General features: G+C 48.7%; 1 non-coding gene and 1 pseudogene across 1 annotated transcript; one reads left to right on the forward strand and one right to left on the reverse strand.

The window, feature by feature from the left end:
• LOC136495715 (uncharacterized) overlaps positions 1-10,097 on the reverse strand; it is a 59,207-nt pseudogene extending 49,110 nt beyond the window's left edge.
• A 7,516-nt stretch (positions 10,098-17,613) lies between these two features.
• On the forward strand, positions 17,614-17,694 carry TRNAL-AAG (transfer RNA leucine (anticodon AAG)). The gene has a single exon. It is a non-coding gene; the product is annotated as a tRNA-Leu (tRNA).
• Positions 17,695-21,705: the final 4,011 nt, after the last annotated feature.

The raw sequence follows: 21,705 nt of genomic DNA on the forward strand, positions 1-21,705 counted from the left end.
GCGGCAGGGCGCCGTGATCTCGCGCGCAAGGAAGAGAACAGAGGCGACTAGGGCAAACTTCCGACTCCCTAAGGAAGCCGAGTAATATGATTACTCTTGCTTAAAAACCAATTGTGCCTGATTACATGTATTTATACTTCCATGAATAAAATTGAGAAATAAAACTAAATATGCTAACGGGCTCTCTTAGCCACTAATGGGCTTGCGCCTAGAATACTGCAGCCCGGTCATAACATCTCTTCCCGTCCCGACAAACAGCTCGTCCTCGAGCTGGACATCAGGGTAAAGAGTATTGAAGTCATCGAGCGGTTCCCATGTCGCATCATCGTCGGGAAGTCCGTGCCATTTGACCAGCAGCTTCCAATCGCCATGGCGGAGCTGATCACGCAAAACACATTCCGGAGCTGGCAGCAGGCGCCCATCCTGAACAGGCGACATGGCCGCCGTAGCCGTGGGGAGATCACCCCTCCACTGCTTGAGCAAGCCAACATGAAAAACGTCATGGAGACGTGCACCTTCTAGTAGCTGCAGGCGGTAGGCCACCTGGCCTATACATTCCAGGATCTAGAAAGGGCCACTGTATCGTGGCCGCAGCTTGCCCTTTGCCAGCGTTGTGAGAGTGTGGGTGGGTCGATGGAGCAGACGAAGGAGTACCCAGTCGCTGATGTTGAAGTACATAGCGCGATGATGCTCATCGTAGCGGCGCTTGGCATGCTGTTGCGCCTGAAGAAGGCGCTCCCAGACCTCCACCAGGAAGGCGTCCCGGTCCTGGAGCATGGTGTCCGCGGCCTCCGTGTCAGCGGCCCCCTCTCTGTGGGAAAGGAGGGGCGGCGGAGGCCGGCCGTAGACCACCTCAAACAGCATCGCCCGGAGCGCCGTGTGAAACGATGTGTTGTAGCAGTACTCCGCCCACGGAATCCAGTCCACCCATGAGCGCGGGCGGTCACCGGTCGCACAATGAAGGTACATCGCGATCACCTTGTTGACGACCTCAGATTGGTCGTCGGTCTAAGGGTGAAACGTCATGCTCAAACGCAGCTTCATAGCCGCAAGCTTAAAGAGGTCACACCACAGGTTGCTGGTGAAGACCGGATCGCGATCGCTGACAATGGAGTTGGGGAAGCCATGTAGCCACACAATCCCTTCGAAGAAGGCACGGGCAACCGAGGCGGCGGTGTAGGGGTGGCTGAGGGCGCCTCGGTGGTGTAGGGGTGGCTGAGGGCGATGAAGTGAGCGTATTTGGAGAACCGATCCACCACCGTCAAGATCACCGACTTGCCATGCACCTTGGGAAGGCCATCGATAAAGTCCATGGAGATGCCGGCCCACACCTGTGATGGCACGTCCAGGGGTTGGAGGAGGCCAGCCAGCTATGTGGTCGGTGCCTTGTTGCGTTGGCACACGTCGTAGGAGCGGACGAAATCCTGCATAAGCTTGCGGTCGCCGGGGATGTAGAAATCATGATGTAGTCGCACAAGGGTCTTCTGAACACCCTCATGCCCGGTGGTGTGGGCTAGGGCCACCACTTGGTGGAGCAGGTCCCCCAGATCGGGAACATAGACGCGCTTGCCATGGAGGAGGAAGCCATCCACGGTCCCCCACGGTGCCTCCAGGTGGGTGTCGTCCTGCTGTTGCAGGAGGCCGCGCGCCACGGGGTCGTCGGTGGTGGCCTTCTTGATGTCATCGAAGAGGGTGAAGGATGGTCCCGACAAGGTGCACACCGCTGTAGTGTCCTCGTTGCGACAGGACAGCGCATCGGCCGCCGAATTGAGCCGGCCCGGACGATACTCCACTGTGAAGTCAAACCCGAACAACTTGCTAATCCACTGGTGTTGCAGAACCATGGAAAGCCATTGGTCCAGGAGGAACTTTAGGCTGTAGTGGTCGGTGCGGACGAGGAAGCGACGCCCCCACAATCACGGCCTCCAATGCCGCACCGCTTGCACCAAGCCAATTAGCTCACGCTCATAGGCCGCCAGTTTGACATGACGTGCAGCAAATGGCCTGCTGAAGAAGGCCAGGGGGCCCGACCCCTGGTGCAGAACGGCACCGAAGTCCATGCCCGACGCGTCGCAGTCGACCAGGAACTGGCACGCGAAGTCCGGCATCTGCAAAACTGGGGCTGACGAAAGAGCCTGCTTGAGGGCGGCAAAGGCCTCAGCAGCCTCTGCTATCCAGACGAATGCCTCCTTACGCAGGAGACGCGTGAGTGGCGCCGCGATGGAGCTAAAGTCGTGGATGAACTTTCGGTAGTAGCCGGCGAGCCTGAGGAAGCCGCGCACACCCCGTGGGGAGCGAGGTGTCGGCCAAGAGGCGACCACGGCCACCTTGTCGTTGTCCATAGCGACGCCGTCGGCGGAGATGACATGGCTGAGGTAGGCGACGGAGAGGGTCCCGAAGGAGCACTTCGACCTCTTTAGGTAGAGGCCGTGAGCTCGCAAGGCGGTGAAGACGAGGCCCATGTGCTGGAGATGCTTGGACCACGATGTGCTGTAGATCAGAATGTCATCGAAGAAAACCAGCATGAACCTGTGGAGGAAGGGATGGAGGACGTCGTTCATCAGCGCCTGGAAAGTAGCCGGGGCATTGGACAACCCAAACGACATCACCAGGAACTCGAAGTGGTCGTGGTGGGTACGGAAAGCGGTCTTCTCGACGTCCGCTGGGTGCATGCACACCTGGTGGTAGCCCGACTGGAAGTCAAGCTTGGTGAAGTAGCGAGCCCCGTGAAGCTCGTTGAGGAGTTCATCAACCACCAGGATGGAAAATTTGTCCTTGGACGTTTTATCATTGAGCGCTCGATAGTCGATGCAGAAGCGCCATGACCTGTCCGCCTTCTTGACTAGCAGCACCGGCGTGGAGAACGGGGATGTACTCAGCCGGATGATGCCCTGCTCCAACATGGCGGCACACTGCCGCTCCAACTCATCCTTCTATAGCTACGGGTACCGGTAAGGGCGCACCGCCACCAGCGCGGTCCTAGGTAGGAGGTGGATGCGGTGGTCGTAGGGCCACGCTGGAGGGAGGCCATGAGGTAGCAGTAGATGTTCCAGCATCGGGTGGTGCGGGTCAGCCGTGACCACAGCCAGGGGCTGGTGATTCGTCGGAGCACCGGGGGCGCCAACGCATTGCCACGTCACGCGTCGGCCGTCCCTCTGGAAGGCCACGGTCAGGCCCTCGAAGTCCCAGAGCAGGGGACCCAACGTCTCAAGGAAGCCAACGCTGAGGATGAAGTCGAAGCAGCCGAGCGTGAGGCTGACGCAGGTGACGGGGAAAGACTCGCCGCCGATGGTGATAGGGACGTCATGAGCGATCCCCTCACATGGCACACGCTCGCCATTGGCGACGGTGACAAGAAGGTGGGCGCCCCCACGGAACGAACCCTAGGCGGCGCATGACGGTACCCTGGAGGAAGGTGTGGGTGGAACCCATGTCCAGTAGGGCGAGGAGGCGTTCCCCATTGACCACAACCGGCAGCAGCAAGGTGGGTAGGTTCGGATCCCTGCAAGAGCGTACACTAAAACAACAAGGGCATTAATAGTGCCCCCCGGAGGTGTCGACTCCTCGGGTTGTGCAGCCACATCGGCGTCCGCGGCGTTGAGCCCCTCGTCATCAATGTAGTCTGCGGACTCAAGGTAGAACAAGCGGGGGCACACGTGTCCACGTACATACTGCTCATCGTAGTTATAGCACAAGCCTTGGTGACGGCGTTCAAGCATCTCGGCCGACGATAAACGTCGAAACGGCCGAGCAGGCGTCGCTGTGCCCGAGCCTGCAGATGCCGGCATTGGAAGGGCGGATGCGGCCGCTAGAGTAGCACCCCCCCCCCATGGGAGCCCATGCTGGAGGGCCCGACTGCTGAGGAGGATGGGTGCCACGCTGCGCAGGCACCACCATGGCCTCGGCGCGACGTTCGAAAGCACGAGCCAAGTACATGGCCGTCTGGAGGTCGCCGGGATCTCGCATCTCCACATCCATGCGAATGTGGTCCAGGAGACCACCCACGAACAGCTCGGCCTTCTGGCATGTAGATATGTTCCGGGCGTGTGCCAGGACCGCCTGTAAGCGACCGGCGAACTCCTCCACCGAAGAGTGAAATGGCAGCCGGCCCAGTTCCACCAGGCGGGTGTCGCGGATAGGAGGCCCGAAACATTGGCGACACAGGTCCTTGAAACAGTCCCATGGAGGCATGCCCTCGTCCTGCTCGAGGGCATAGTACCACATCTGGGCCGCTCCAGTGAGGTGGTAGGATGCCATCCATGTGCGTTGTGACACCGGCGTGAGTTGGCCCCAAAAGAATTGCTCACAATGCGTGAGCTAGTTCAACGGATCCACGGAGCCGTCATAAGTTGTGAACTAGCTTGTGGAATTTTGGGGGCATGCTGCCCTGCGCGGTGCTGGAGCGCCACCCTCGAAGGCACTGTCGTTGGAGCTCGGGGCGCTGGTGGCCGGTGGCAGCATGCTGCTGCCGTGGAAGAGGGTGCCATCCATCCCGCCGTAAAGGGTACCCGACGCCACGGGTCCCCCATGGTCCATTACGGCACCGGTGGAGGGCGTCGCGGGAACGTGCGGCCGGGACGGGGCCATGGTATAAACGGGGCTGGGTTGCCCCAGGGCCCATGCTGGTATCTGGTATGGCGATGGTGGGAATCGGATCATGTGGATCGGGACATTCGTCAACGGCAGCGGCGTAGAGGTGGAAGACGATGGGATGGCATCGGTGGGCATCCCGTAGGGGTACGAGATCGGCAGCATCTGCTGGGAAGGCGGCAGGGACGGCTGAGGTGGTGCTGCGTAGGACGGCATCGGCGAGTGGAGGTACTGGAGGATGGACTGCATCGTCAGCCGCATGTCCGCCATGCCATTGCTGAGATCGACGATGGCCGCCGTCGGTTGCTCGGGCGTGAAGATGACCCGCGGGGCAGTCGGCACGCCCATCGGCAGCGACGACGTCGGCACCATCGCCGACGTGGAGGAGGACGCAGGTGGCGGTGCGGTGGTGGACGCAGGTGGCGGCGCGATTGCGGCCAGCGGTGGCACGGTGGAGGGCAGGGGGGTCGACATCTCTGATACCAAGTTGGTATGGACCGGTGCTCTCCCTCTGATGGATCGAAGGTTGTACGAATGGGTGATGGTTGGACGTGGTTTGAAGATGGAGGATCGGCGGCGGGGCGCCATGATCTCGCGCGCAAGGAAGAGAACAGAGGCGGCTAGGGCAAACTTCTGGCTCCCTAAGGAAGCCGAGTAATATGATTACTCTTGCTTAAAAACCAATTGTGCCTGATTACAAGTATTTATACTTCCATGAATAAAATTGAGAAATAAAACTAAATATGCTAACAGGCTCTCTTAGCCATTAATGGGCTTGAGCCTGGAATACTGCAGCCCGGTCATAACAGAAAGTCAGAAGAAGAAGAAAACATCATCATTCTTATGGTACTTCACATTTTAAGACAAACTCATAGCTTGATATACATGTGCAGACCCTAACTTAATTCAAGCAATAAGCTCAATAATAAGCAAAGTAACAGAGAATGAGAACAAAGCATCTACAGGTGAATGTCTAGCAAGGTACTCCGGTTCTCTAAAACAAGTCGTTTTGGACATCGACACGGTCTTTAAGAAACGACTTTGACTACAACTTTTTGCTATAAAATATTTATAAAATATAGTCAATATATACTTTTATGAAACCATATTTCGAGATGAATCTACTTACGTCACTTTCATATTTTCAAACTCAACCCAAAAGAAGTTATTTGTAGTCAAAGTTTAAAATATTTGACTTAAGACAACCTTAAAACGACTTGCTTTAGAGAACCGGAGGGAGTATATTTGAAGTTCAGAACGTACCCAAGTCCCAATATAGTTCTGAGACAAGTCCATACATTCCAAAGCATCATTTTTCTTTTCATACCACATACTTTCTCTAGTTTTCAACAGTTCAATATGCAGTTGCTTCACCTCAAACTCAAGCTATAATATACAAACAAAACCGAGAAACATTGGAATCAGAAAAAATCATACAACTTCAAAATATTCAATTTCTCTGAGAATAGTCTTCACTTTAGCAGTCTTCAATAAAAGTTGTAACAGACTTCCTTCATCTACTTGCTGCGATGACCCTACAGAGATCACCAGGTCCCTTGCCTTCTTATCACTGGTCTATGATATAGCATGTTAGAATGTAAAATAACAAAAAGACAAGCATAACAATGGTTTGCTGCTTCACAAGATGTACATCAATGATTAATGTAAATATAGAGCTATACCATGCGGTGAAGCAAAAGCCAACGGAGAGTGAAATTGCATTCTCTAATGACAGAAAGAAGACTCTGAGAATTATCAAACACATACTCCTTGTTTATGGCATGCATGTGAATATCCAAGTCAGCTAAAAAATAAGGAACCTGAAGTTGAAAAAAAAAACAGCATGCAGAAGTCAAAAAAAGGAAAGTGAGAAAATATCAGGAAAAGAATACAGATAGTCAATCTAAGAGGGCGTACCCGGTGCAGAGAGCTCCCGCTCTGTGTGGGGTCTGGGGAAGGGTGTCAGTGGCAAGCCTTATCCTTGCCTGTGCAATGCGAGGAGACCGCGACTCGAACCCGGGACCTTCCGTTCACAGGCGGTAAGACTCTACCGCTTGCACCAGGCCCACCCTTCAGATAGTCAATCTAAGAGGAGCAGAGAAAATTTCAAGTTCAACTAATTTAAGAATTAGAGAAAAAAGTAGGTATTGAGCTGCAATTCACAACCAACATCCAAAACAGGAAAATCTTTGATAACAATAGAATAAAATGTTTTGCTATACTCACCTTTGTATAATGGTGAAGATTGATATCACGAATGGAAGTGGGAGAAAGGCAGGAAACTAATGATGATTTTGCTTCTTTGTATGCATCCCAAGAGACAAGTAAGTCCACTGAGAAATGCAAGAATATGGGAACCACCCAGTTGTCTTTGAAGAACCGGTCAACAATCTCTCGCATAGCCAAACCTCTGTGCAGAAGGTCATGAAAGTAAAACAAAAGAACATACAGATGTCCACCTTGCAGAGGCAGAGCAGTAGTCCGGTGCTGCGGATCAGGATAGAAGCGGAGGTTGTTGTACACATCTCCATTCCTCAAGCAGGTTATGACAGCATTCACAACAGGTTCGGGCAACGGAAACCTCCTGAGTAGGTCCTCGGGCTTCTGAATAGAAATAATGTCCGAGCTAAATGGTGATGAACCAGAACTAGCAGAAGTACCAGGGGTAGGCACATGCTGACGACAGAGCTCACATATCTGCTCTAGATTCGGATAACTAAAACAGCGTCTGTACCGCAGGTGCGCCACGAGGAGCCTCTCGCGCAGCAACCCACCAATTTTGTGCTCCATTATTAGAATCATGCATCCGAACAGAGTCATTGACTCCACGAGTAACTGGCATGCGCAGTTATTCTCCAACACATGATCTAATGTGCAATGGACATATAACCCTTCCTAAACAAGAAAGAACACTCGTTTAGTGTCACTAAAATTGGGACAGGGGGCATCATGTTTGACGCTCTGGTTCGTTCCTCTAAAAATATTTAGCAACAATGGCATCAATCTACGAGTTACAAAGACACTGTGCAACGGCGCAACAGAGCAGAGTAGCCTAACCTGCAGATCATTCAGGTAATTGCAGAGCTCCCCGTGGTAAGTGACGGCGCCATCCAGAAAGGAGAAGAATCTCTGCATGCACGAGCCGCAGGAGTCACGGAGCTGGTCTTCCAGTGCCTCCAGCTCGATGTTTCCCTCGATCCTCACCTCAAAATCGCCCGGGGAATCGAAGTATCTGCGCCGCGAGCGAAGTGAACCTCAGTTTAAAACTCAAAGCTACGGTGGGACTCGAGATGTGCCGAATTTCTATCTACGAATAGGAGGAAAATTCACACAGTTGCACTTTCGCATTGCGATGGCTCGGAGTTTATTATATATGGCGGAGAACAGAGAGAGATGTCACCGGACGTCGAAGAGGACGGGGTCGAAGCGGCGGTCTGCGAACAGCGGAGGTGCGCGGTCGGAGAGCAGGAGCAGCTCAGCGATGAGGGCCTCCGCGCGCGCGCAGAAACCTAGGAGCTCCGGGAAGTCGCCGGCGGCGGTGCCAGAGGCGGGCGGGCGGCTTGTCCCAGGCTCCTCCACGGCTGGGTTGTCTGGTTTAGCTCACGGGGTCGGATCGGTCGGGAAGAAGAACCCCGAGAGGCGAAGTGGCTGCTGTTACGCAAACCAACAGCGGTTACGGAATGCAAGACATTCTCCGCTTTGTGCACGCAGAGACGGTTTACAACGTGGGAATGCGAATGTAGCCTTCGTATATAAGACAATAATCTCTTTCTAAGATAGGAGTACTTTTATTATATATCTAAAAATTAAAACGCCTTATAATTTAAAATAAAGAGAGTATATAGATTTCATTTATTATTAAAAGAATATGTATTTTCCAAGGGCTAAAATCTTACATGAAAACTGTTGGACATTATGGACAAAATAAAATAATTTCAACATTTTCTCTTTGCGCAAAGGATGCAATCTTAACGCTCGAGAACGTCAAACATGACCACATTTCTGGTTCAACAAACGTTGTTTTAGGAACAGTTGCATTTCTACAGTGCAAAAATTTATAAAAATATCATAGCATTCTTGTTCCTATTTTACTCGCTTGAACTACTTTTCAGCCGAGTCAGCCTATTTCAGCTTATTAGCCCAACATAGATATACTTTTTCGTCCCATAAATACTTTGTAGCATTGAAAATCTGTCATCAAAGATAGACATTTTGAAGGGTATCCAAACTGCCTACTAGTATTTTTTAAAGGGTACCCAAGTCATTTTGTCTAATCCTTAATTTATGCTACAAGTCCTATAATGTCTTTCTCTGTGTGACAGAGGGAGTGCATAATAGTTTAGCCCAAACAAAACTAAAACTAGTGAGCTCTCCCATATGTGAAACTACAAATACATACTATAACCGCCCTTCAATGTGAGCTTCGCCCTCTCATTGGCACTGTCATTGCTCCTATGGGGCCAAAAAGATGTGCATATAGCACACATGTTTGGCAGGGCTCTTAGAATAGCTTCCAAACTAAATCCATGAGGAGCCATGTTGTAACACCTCGGGTGTTTAAATATTAAAATATGTCATGTCATCATATGCATAGCACATCATTCATGTGTTAGTGAAAATTTTGATATGCATACACTAAAACAAGTTTACCTTTATGTGGTATGTGTTGAATTGTATTGTTTGAATCAAGTTCAAAATTTTGGTTGCATTTGAATTTTCAAGAAAACCCTGATTTTCAGTATTTAAATCCTACCCTGAAAACCCATTTCAAAATCTAAGCACATTTTGGGGTTAAGCCTAAAAGCAAAAGTGTAGAGCTTGTCAAGTTATACAAAGTTTGATTTTGGAGTTTTCAAAGTTGTTATGAAAAATTTGAAGTAATTTGAAAAGGCGAAATTCTTTAAATGTCCCCTATTTGAATTCAAATTTGCATTTCAAAATGTAGACCGAATTAGGGGGTGGTTATAAAAGCAAAGTTGTAGAACTTTAAATTTTGAGCAACTTTTATTTTTGCAGATTTTTGAATTATTATACAAATTTGGGAGTAATTTGAAAATTTAGACGAATGACAATTTTCTAAATATGGTGAACAGTGCTCGCCGCTTAAGCCACACCGCCGACGTCCTTCTCCTGGCTTCCAGTCGCGCCTGTGGCCGCCCTCGGCTTCGCGCTGGCACGAGCTGGCCACTGCGTGTCACCTCCTTGCGCCTTTGCCGCCCTATAAAGCCCTGGAGCCGTCGCCGTTCGTCTCCTTTCTATTCCTCTGCTTTTCCCGTCGCCACCGCTCAACTCCGGCGAGCCCGCACCGTCGCTGTAGTGCCTCCACCGTCGCAGCCAAGCCAGTTCCAGCTCCGTCTCCTTCTTGCGCATCCATCCAGCCAGCTTTGGTCGCCTGATTTCGCCGAGAACCCGCTGTGCGAACCTTTCTTCCTCGCGGCCGGCAACCTCACCGTCGCAAGCGCATCACCGTGGCCAGCATTCTCTGGTGAGCCTTGGCTCTTGATCATGGTAGCTCTAGCTTCGTCTCGATGCCGTGGTGCTTAATACCTTGTTGCTTGATCGTTTTATCCACTGCAGTCGCCGGAACACCGCCACCGACGACGTTTTGCTCCGTCGTGTTTGCTCAGACCGTCGAACCACCTTGCTGTTGCTCCTTCGGCTCGGTCTTTGACTCCAACGCGTTCGGGGTGAGCTACTGATGTTTCCTGTACCCTTTGTTTAACTGCTACCGGTCTCCTGTCACCGGCGTAGCGCCGCCGTGCTGTCGCATCCGCCATGGCCGGCGTCAGCCTTGAATCGTGCTGTAATTGAGTTAGCTAGTGTCTCCAATCGATGCGTCGTGTTGTTGTGATCGTATTGGTAACCTCGCTGTCGCTGGTGCCCTCGCCGTCGGCGAGATTTCGCCAGTCAGTGCCGTCGTCGCCGTAGTCAAACACGGGAGGTAGAAGATGACAAGTGGGGTCCGTTGTCAGTGACTCAGCGTTCAAAATGGATTTTTCTATTTTGCAGATTTGAATGAATAGTGATAATTTTTGTTATTTTTGTGTAGAATTATTTAAAGTTCCAAAAATTATGAATTTTTTTGTGTGACCTCTCTGTGATGTATATTATTTAGGAAAAATATAAAATGTTGATTTTCAGTACTTTTTGAATGTGATAAAAATTTCTCAATTAATTACTAAATGAGTTTCCATGATTTTTCTAGGCTTATTTCTTTATCCAAAAATTATGAAACTTGTTTTGCCACTTAGTTATCATGAGATGAACATTTACAAAAATTTTGAGGTCAATTGAAATAAGTTGATTTATTTCATAATTTTGAATTAAATAATTAATTCATAAAAGCAAATAGTAACCTTTAATGATTTAGGTTTTGTTTGAATTTTTGGATTGAGTGATGACCTTGGGTCATTAGTTGGTAATGATCCTTGACAATTGAAGTATGTGTTACGAAAAAGGCTTAGTTAGTTTGACTTGCAACTGTACCGCGAAGGAAAGTTGTATTCGAGTTGTTAATTTTGCATCCATCATCAAGCATCATGTTTCGTATCCCGCATCATGTTAAACATGGCATTGTTACTACGTGTAGTGAATGAAGGTGAACACGTGGTAGTTAATCAAGTTGTGGAGGAGGTTAATCCGTCTGTTGAGGTCGGATCTGATAATTGTGGAACGTCGCAGGAACCTAACTTTTCCGTCAACGAAGGCAAGCCCCAGATGCATTTAACCCTACCTTGTGTTTTACAAATTTTATCGCTTTTGCTTTTATATACTGCATTAAGTGATTAGGAGTCAAGTGGAAACCTAATTGGTGCATTGCCAACCTTGTTTTTCTATATCTACCTTGTTACCAGTTTTAATTTATAAATGCCTAGTTATGCTTAGTCATGCTTAGCCGGGTGATTACATGTCACCTGTGAGTTTTAAATGGATCTTTGGTTACTTATGTTATCATGAGATATGAGCATGTAAAGTAATAAATCTAGACCGGACGGACTCAGTGTGTGAGAGCCACAAGACATGGAGGTCTTGTGAGCGGGTTCCTTCCGCCTGTGTCGATTAAGAACCATCCGTTGTTGAACTGTGTGAGATGAGACTTTGTAGTACTAACCACATACTCCGGTAAGCCTTAACTTGGCTATTCTATTACGAGAATGGCTACTCGCGCACTGGGAGTGGAGAGATGGCAGGAATAGCGTGTACCCATGTGGCAATGGGCTGGATTGGTGGAGTACTGTATTCTCGGGTAGCATGGACCCATTCTTGTTTTAGAGGATCCAAGAGTAGGTTGATATATGTAAGTCGGGGACCTGCATATGTCGTGTGATCTGGAATCCCTAGCTGGGTTTATAATCAGTTTGAATCATCGTTGCTCCTCGGTTATGGAGACTCAACTCTCTATTCATCATCGTAGTTAATAACTGAAACTTGAGTAAGGTTTGAGAAAGTGTTGGATATGAAGTTTCATGATCTCATTCCGGATCATGTCAGCTTTGTATATGATCTTTTTGAAGATAAAATGTTGATATAAAAGAGTTTGTTAAAGAGCCTTATGCAAAAGAACTTTGATTATTGCTAAAGTCCTACCTTGAATTCCTGAGCCTGCATTCCTGTGTTCTATCAGTTTTATTTCAGTTAAGTCTTATTGAGTACTTTTGTACTCAGGGTTCGTTGACCCTTGTTGCAGGTGAGCCTCATGAGCAGGTCTGTTTTGGACCATGCTGCATGACTGTTGTTCATGTCGATGATGATAAGTGAATGTGTGATCCTTGGGCAGAATACTTATTTTGTGTGTTACGTTTATGTTAATTATGCCACTCCACTACTACTATGGTTTGTAATAATAATCGTACTTAGTTTGTAAGGTTTGAAACAACTGGTTTGTAAACTAAGTTATCATAAGACTTCCGCTATTTACTCTGATGTATATATTTGAATAAATGTTGTAATACTGCAATGACTCTGTAATGTGATCCTGCTCGGAAATCGTGGATGATTCGGGGTTCCCCGAGGACACCCGACAGACTTCTTAAGTTACCAGGAACATATGCACAGTCGTCAATGGTCGTTGGACAGTGACAAGTGCATGTGGGTCCTATAACTTAGGAGGTTCTGCCACACATGTGAAACCATATTTTCATAGAAGTGATTCTAATACTAGTTTCGTGAAGTGATTTTCTAAAAAATGAACTATAAAACTGAAAGCTAAAAAAAAGTAGGCTCTCCTTATTCACTTGCATAGAATCACCTTTACATATATTTTATCTTAGACAATCCAAGAGAATCACTTTTAAGCATAAAATCACTTCTTTCACTGAGATCAGGAGTAGAAGTTCTACCAAACAAACACAAAAATACGTAAGAGAGAAACTTCTCATGTTGACAAAGACTTATTAGGCCCTATTTGGAACCAGTAGTCGAGGCGTGGCTCCATGGTTGTGATACGGGGAATCGACGGTGCAGTTCATTCCTCGATTTTTCTTTTCATGGGTGGTCGGCGGAATCATGGTTGTCGCAAGATGTTTGGCAAGATTCTTTGATTCACGTTCCCGCCACCACGAAATAAACAGAGACACATACCCTTAGTTTTGTGTTTTGTTGGCTTGTTATGGGGGGCCATCAAAAAGCAAATAAAATGGTGCACCACACTGAAAGATAGACTGTTAATTTCTAGTTCACGATGAGGCCCAATTTTTTTGTCACCCCACGCCGTGGAGAACATAAGGGAGAAGAAAAATCGGAGGAAACAAGCCATCCACAACATCATATACATCCTCTTGCGAGGAAGATTTATATTAGAAAACTAAGAGCAGTAATAGATAAGGTTTTTGAGACGGTCTCATTTGTTATCATCCCTTCCTTGCCCCTTCTTGTGAAAGGCATTCAACTAAATTTTATGGAAGAGCTCATGGCGCACCATCAACTACAATGAGGTGGTTCCTTAAACCAAACATTTTATAGAAGAGCATTGCTAGTTCTTTTTATGATCACTTCATGTTTGGTACGAGGTTCATTAGATTAACTCATGACGAATTACCTCACTTAGTATTAGGGACGAGGGTTATTATAAATCAACTCATACTATTTGACTATAAACCCCAAAAAAGAGAGATATGAGAAGATAATATAGCACCCCCGTACCTCAAACCAAACGTCCAAACGTCCCATTCATATATATCAACTTGTTGACCCTGCTTGACTGGTGAGCAACTCGGTTTATAGCATGTCATGTACTCACTCTCCATCCTAAAAATAAATGCACATCAGGAGTCAAATCTTTTTTTAAGTTTAGCCAAAAATATACGCAAAATCATTATGTAGTATTCATGATGTGTAATAAGTATCATTATATAGATTGTGGATATACTTTCACAATATAAGCCTAAGGTGGGCTTATGTTGGGACCGTGAACAAGTTAATTGATTAAAAGATGTTCATTAACGGCAAAGACATGAATTGCAGACATGAGTCGGATATCATTGAAAGACGTTACAAAATCGACCATTCTAGTTCTACCGCTAGGTGCGCATCATGGCAACCGCAGAGCCGCCTGTCGACCGATATCGACTATGCATGCACACACGCTCACTGCACGCTCGTGCGGAGGGACGACGGAGTGGTTGCGTCACGCCCATCACGCGGCTGGTGGCACGGGCGCGGGCGGAGACGACTGATCAGGTCGTCCAGGCTGCGGCGGCCTGCAGCCGGCGAGGCAGCCGATGTCACTTTGGACGAAGGCCGCGGCGCACACGGGCGCCTGGTCGGGGTGCGCGCCGGCGCTCGTGGCGCAGCCCATCGCCTCGGTCACGCACCTCATCGTGCAGTCCAGGATGATCCTCTGGTCGCGCGCGGCGTCCTGGTCGTCGGGCTCGCCTGTCTCACCAGCCGAGGTCGCGGCGATGATGATGACGATGAGGAGCGGGGCGACGCCTGGGGCATACCGCCAGTGTCAGCCCCAGGGGTAGGACACGAGGTGCGACGGCCAAAGGCCTAAGTGGAGGAGGGACCAAAGCCTAGGTATACAAACCCCAGGTCTTATAGTTCATTAGGCATTAGTAAACTAATGAGAAAAGAGACATAGAACTAGTCAGACGGTCAAAAAGACAACATCAGCAAAAATTTTTTCTAATTTCTTTTCCCACGGCCCTCGGGTAGAGAGGAGGCGATGAGTCACGCTGCACACAGCACACTCTGATAGTGAATTCGCAACGTGTGCCTTACACACGCGGAGCTGGCGAGCCGCGCCGCCGCGAAGAGCTAGACTACCGGAGACACGGACACGGTGCACGAGGATGGTGACCAGGCAGGGCTCCACGACAACGACATCTTGATTCTTGGCTTCTTATAAATTCTGATCACCGATCAGTTGTTTAGACCCAAGATATTTTTTTTTCTTTTTATTTTTAATCCAAATTAATTATTTGTATAGTATTTCAGACTTCTAGTACTTTGTACCCATGTAGTCATATTTTTCTTCTAATTTAGGTGTTAGAATTTTAGAATGTTACCTAAGAAATATTTATCATAGGTGAGAAAAGAAAACTAATATATTGTTTTTTTAATCTACATTGTTCCTCGATAATTACATATATCTACAAATATATTGCTTAATCTATATTGTTCCTTTGATAATTATCAGACATGTTAAATTAAAAATATATTATTAAATTTACTTTTGTTTTGTAAGTAAAATTAACATCTATATATTATAAGATTTTATACATAGTGAAGAGGGCCCGTTACCATTAGAATCCTAGGAGCGGCACTGCATACCAAACCATGGCTTCTCAGGGCTCTGGCTGTTTGGCGCGTTTCGTTTTTGTGTTGGACCCTGCGACGGAAGCACAATATACCGCATGCAGGAGGAAGTGAAATTAAAGTGAAGTCAGAAGGGCGCGTGAGAGGCGTTTTGTACTAGTTATAGGCAGGGGCGGATCAAAAGAGGGCTGCCGGGGCTAAGCCTGCTTAGTGAGCCTAATTTCTTCATTAAATTATGGTTATTTAGCTTTAAACCATTATTAATTTCTAATCCAAACCTTAAATCTTTATTATTTAGCTCGTTTGTTCGCGTCCTACGTCCGTCACCGATAAGCACGATCGAGATGGATGGAGCTTGGAGTAGGGTCGGCACGAGGAACGTGTGAAAAGATGGCAGGCGCTCACCGTCACCGGTCATCAGCTGCAATGCAATGCTGCCACGCCTGCCAGCGATTGCTGCCGGTCATCAGCTATTCAGTACTACTACTACGGTCCTCGATCAACCATCTGCCGCTGGACACAGGTCATTGACGATGTGTTTTTCAGTAGCTCGGTGGAGTCTGTAACGGTAGTTTGTGATGGTGGTTCTATGACTGAATGTTTCCTTTTGGTTTTGGTGTGTAGCACTGTGGTCAGGCTGGGTTCTGAGTCAGAGTTCCAGTCGTACGGTAGCACAGGTTGCGGTTGGTCTCTGGTCGCTGTCTCTTCTATGGTGCTGTTCAAAACTCGTGTATTTCCGTTGTTTGATGAATAGGAATGGAATTTGCCTCGTGTCGAAAAAAAGATAAGATGAGTAGATGGCGACGACGTTTCAAAAGGAGTCTATCTATCTTGGATCCGAGTATTTGAGTGTGAGGGAGCATCCTATATTTTTTTGTACTGGTCTTCTTCCTCCTCCCTCTGCTCGCCGTCGCCGGACCTCGTCCTCGCCCCCACCGTCGACCACTGCCCAACCGTGGGCGCTAGGGTTCCCTCTTCCCCTCCTCTAAATGCCGCCATCTTCTCCAGCTCCGGTGAGCTCAGCCGCTGTCATCTTCTTCAACGTTGGCACGCCTCCCCCGCTCCGACCTGACCCGGCCACCGCTACCATCGCCAACTCCTCTAAACCGTCCGACCACCATCCCCACCACCTAGCCTATCTGCCTCCCCTAGTCGGCCCCTTCCATACCCATTGAAGTTGGAGAAGAAAGAGGGAGAGAGGCTCACCGAAACCCTAGCTACCGTCGCTGTCGTCTTCGCCTCTGGTGGAAGAGGAGGAGTCTGACACCTACCTCATCAACGCCGGCGCCGCCAGAACCCGACGCTGGTGCCGCCGGAGGAGAGAGAGGAAGGAACCGCGGGCATGGGCGTCACGGGATCGGACGGCTTCCATCGCGTCCCCGCGCGGGTCCGACCATCCAGAAATCACGTGCCCACACCTGTTTTAGCATTTCTCTTCGGAAGGGATACGGGGATGAGTAGCACAAGTACTGTACGTAGCATCACAAAATCAAATAATCACACGTACTGTGGACTGTGATACATTAATTCATACACTTGGAAGTAACTATGTCTATAAATATGCGCTCACGCGCTACCTGGATACATCGAGTTCCGTTGTATATATTTCTATATTACACGCCGTGAGCCTGTGACGGTGACGAGCGAGTCACCCCAGCACGCGCTGACGACACGCCCCACGCATGACGGCCGCCGCGTGCTTCTCCTCAGCGGCACTCAGCTCCCCTCCTCCTCCCATGCACGCCGCGTAGCACTTGATGGTCTCCATGATGTAGCCGGTCAGCTTCGAGGCGCACTCTATCGGGCAGTCCATGGGGCTCCCGCTGCCGCGCTCGGGGTCCGGGTCGGGCTCTCCCGCGCCCTTGGCCACGGCGGCGAGGGCGAGTATGGCCATGGCGATGAGGAGCAGGGAGGCGAGCAGCAGTGAGCTGCAGGAAGCGCAGGCAGGACGACGGACAGCGGCCATGGCTGGAGTATGTATCTATGGGTCGTTTGTGATTTGTGAATGGTGATCGCGGCAGCCGAGAAGAAGGGCGAAGGTCTTTTTATACAGCCAGGAAAAATGGGATCACGCGCATATCCGACAGAGGACTTTGGTACGGCTTCTTGGGCTGGGTTGGTGTCGGAAGCCCGCGCATACGACACGGATGCTTTGCCGGCAGCATTCCACGACGAACGTGTGAAGAAGAGTACACGCAGGGGACGGTTTGTTGCTATACTCTGTACATTAAAACAAATAAGACAATTTGGGTACAAAATTCAGCAGTTGAGATGGCCGAGTTGGTCTAAGGCGCCAGATTAAGGTTCTGGTCCGAAAGGGCGTGGGTTCAAATCCCACTCTCAACAATTTATATATGTTTTTCATTTTACCTCCAACTAAATCCCACTCTCAATAAATTATATTTGTTTTTCATTTTACCTCCAATCAAAATCACACTCTCAACAATTTATAGCTTTTCTCATTTTACCTCCAATCAAATCCCACTCTCAACAGTTATTATTTGTTTTCAATTTATCTCCATTTTTAACCATCCCCCTTTATTTACCGACACCTCTGTTTTATTTTACCTAACTTTTTTAATCATTTGTCGCACCTTTGTTTTACTTTACCTCCAACTCTCTCAATAATTTATTATGTGCTTTTATTTTGTCTCATTTTTAATCACTCCCCCTTAATTTACAGATGCCTCTGTTTTATTTTACCTTCAACTTTTTTAATCATTTCCCGCACCTTTGTTTTATTTTACCTCTAACTTTTTTAATCATTTTCCTTTTATTTACCTACAGTACTACACCTTTCCGTCATTGACATGTCGACAGATTATTCAGTTGTTGCCTTTCAATGTTTTATTTGACCTCCAACTTTTTTAGCCATTTTCCCTTTTATTTACCTACACCTTTTGGTCATTAACATGTCGACAGATGGTTCAGTTGTTGCCTTTCAAAAATGAAAAACAAATTGTTTGCATTTAAACTTGCTAAAATGCCTTTAATAAACATATCAAAGTTCATGGTGCAGTAGTGTCGGTGTTTCGAACCGCCGACTAGTAAATTTGTATTTGCGCGTCTGGCTCGGATGGCGTGCTCAGAAGACACAAAGGTTTATACTGGTTCGAACGGAATGTCCCTACGTCCAGTTTGAGGCTGCTCGTGTTACCGACACTTATTTGTAATAGAGGTTACAAACGGGCGAGAGAGGAAGAATGTCCCAAGTCTCTGATAGAAGGATCGAATGGAGTTGAGTCTAGTTGAACTCAGTCCTTTGAGCTGTTCAGCGTTGAGCCATGCCCTTTGTGAGCGTCCTGCTTCCGTTTTTATAGTTGAAGGGGAAGGCACAGGTTACACGAGAGAGAGAAAAGCGAGGAGGAAGAAGGCCTCCGGGGTCGCGGTGTCCTTCATCTCCTTTACGCGGGTCCCGCTGGTCCTGTAGATGATGACGGGGATGGCTCCACGTCGCGACTCTGTTCATCACTGACGCTATACGTGGGCGTCGTCAGCCGGTCGTGGCGCTCCATTTCGTTCCAGCGGGCGGCATGGTTAGCAGATACCCCCGTTGGAAGTCGTACGGGGATTAGGTAGCATAGCGCCGGCACACGCCGACACTGTTGGTGACATGAGTCCTCAGGTATGGTCCGTCGTGGCCGTAGGTCTCGTCAAGACGTGCCTACTCCTCTTCTGGTGTCAGAAGTTTGATCATGGGTTCGTACTCTTAGACTCGTAGTGGTTGGAGGCGGTACGGACCCTAGTCGGGCGAGGCGGAATCCCCCTTCGAGGGGTCAGGCGAGGCAAAGTCCGTGCCCAAGGGGTCGGGCTAAACGGAGCCCGTACACTCGGGGTCAGACGTGATGGATCCTGCGCCCTCGAGGTCAGGCGACACGGAGCACGCACCCTTGGGGTTGGGCGTGACAGAGCCTGCGCCCTCGGGGTCGGGCGACACGGAGCTCACACCCTCGGGGTCGGGCGACACAGAGCCCATACCTTCGGGGTCGGGCGAGACCAAAATACGCTCTTGACCATTCGGGCGAGTTAGTGTTCGTGGCCATCAACTTCCTTCTTCCAGGTATCCCTAATACTGATACCTGACAGTAGCCCCCGAGCCTACAGAGGAATAGGATACTCCTTCGAACGCTTTTTCAAACAGAAGGATTCTGAGGGTCTTGATCTCCCTTTGCGGGCCGCGGGATGTCTTGGTAGTGTCACAATTCCATTCCATCGTGTTTGGATTCTTCGAAAGCATGCAGCTGTGGGATTCGAGGGGTCGGAAAAGATCTGTCTTGATTCCGATCCCTCCCTAGGATCCGATCGATCCACCATTGTCATGCGACCGCGTATTCGGTTTCCTTGCGAGTCCAACTTCCCCCGAGCCCCCGCGTGTAGCAAGGGTCCGGTCGAGGGGTCAGCTCATCTTGTGGTCGCCCTCCCTCAAGCATTTTTTTGATAAAACAGAGCGGTTGAGCCATGCCATGTTTTCCTCGATGGACGAATCACGGTGCTCGGTGAGCTGTTAATGGGCTAGTCCAAGTAGGGCCCTGGCTTTCTGTTCGCGGGGGTCTAGCATGGGTCAGCTTGTGACCAACTCTAGATTCCTGATGGCTAGTCCATATAGTTCTCGGGTCCGTTAAATTGGTCCCAAGGGCTCGTTGCCTTTCTTCAAGCAAAAACCATGGACCGTGCATCGACCAAGACTTGAAAGTGGGTCGGGATGCTCGTGGCGCTCGTACGTCCGGGTGCTGGCCGCTAGCAGACCCATCCTTAACCACCCCTCACTCTAAAGGTGCCCCGAAGTGGTTGTGAACCCATGGATGGGACAACCTTCGAACTCCTAGGCCTTAATGGGCCGTGGGAACATTTTTAGCTCCGTATCCCTCCTTACTTGTGGTAGTTTTGGCCCATCGAGGGGCGAACCATCGTCCGGCGCGCCCTTCGAGGGGGTAGTCGGGGGTGGCGTGCGCACGACTTCTAGAGAGGCAAAGTGACAAGACACGGTAGGCGAGTTGATCGAGGCGAATGGTTCACCTCTCGCACCACCTTTCCCTATAACTAGGGGTTTTTCCCTTCATCTGTGATACACCTAAGCGCTCGGATCTCTTGCTTTCACTCTTCCACCGCTACCAAAATTCTTGTTCCTCCGCCCTTGCTTCCCATGGAGTCATGGTATCTATCACACCTAATTTTAAGGATAAAATTGAATGCACAAAAGTCGTGTGTGCCTAAGAATCAATCACACACACAAGCTGACAAATTACATAAAGTATCATCACGGTGTCTCATACATCAGAATCATAATATAACTTAGTCTTATACATCACAACGGAAAATAAAAGGTAACTCTCTCACGTGGAACACCATCATAGGGAAGGTCAACTGGTTGACCACAAGCCTAAAAATCCTCAGGAAAATCTTCATACCCGTTGTCATATGTTACCCATCCAAGATTTTTATCCAAATAAAGAGAATAAACAAGCGTAAGTACATCCCGTACTTAACAAGTTAACATGGGGTTATGAAGCTCAAAAGGTTGACACTGGTTTACTGCAGTTAGCATTTTTAGTACGACAAGCTTTTATTAACAGATATTATCAAATTATGCTTAAGCTCCCATTTAACCCCATATGAATAGATATCAGGGTCAAGTGTATCATGTATCATCATAGAACAACTTAAATGATCAACAACAAGTAACCAGTTATTCTGTGAGTTTTTCGGGCCGCTCGTGACCGTGAGCATGGCTGTTATAACGGTTTGTTACCCTCTACAGAGGTGGTGCACATTCACCGCGAGTCGTGATCCCCATATGCCTGGGTTAATTACTCCCATGTCACTGCCAAGGTGAGCGGGCAGGGTACACTATGAAGTCATTTCATAGGTTTCTCTAACAAGTTAGGGCCGCTAGGTTTCCTTGGCAGGCAGATGTAGGAACCCCCCTTTCCTATGGCACATATCCATCGTGGCTATACTCATAGGAACAGAGGCAGCCCTGTACCCAACGTGGCAAGCCCCATTTGTGCTAAAAAGGTAACCTCTAACTAGCTAGAAAAGGTCCTATTACTGAGCTAAAGTCAGCCATATGACTCTCCCGGTTGCACTGTCAGTCCTAGCTTTTGCCGATAGATAAGTCCTTATGGAGGGCTAGGAGCAACATGATCAAAGGTCATTTGCACCTTCGCCCTATGGAACAGTTGTTATAAAATCATGTTATACTTTTAGTTCCATAGAACCATTCATCATCATGTAGATCAAGTTCAGTTAGAGCACTAGCAATCTACCCATATGCAATTAACCCATAGGAGACAAGGAACAGGATAATCAATCACTAGGATGTCCTTACGGGTATCAAAATTAGACACATGCAAATGA

The sequence above is a fragment of the Miscanthus floridulus genome, chromosome 12 (assembly GCF_019320115.1).
Source record: "Miscanthus floridulus cultivar M001 chromosome 12, ASM1932011v1, whole genome shotgun sequence".
Taxonomy (NCBI): Eukaryota; Viridiplantae; Streptophyta; class Magnoliopsida; order Poales; family Poaceae; genus Miscanthus; species Miscanthus floridulus.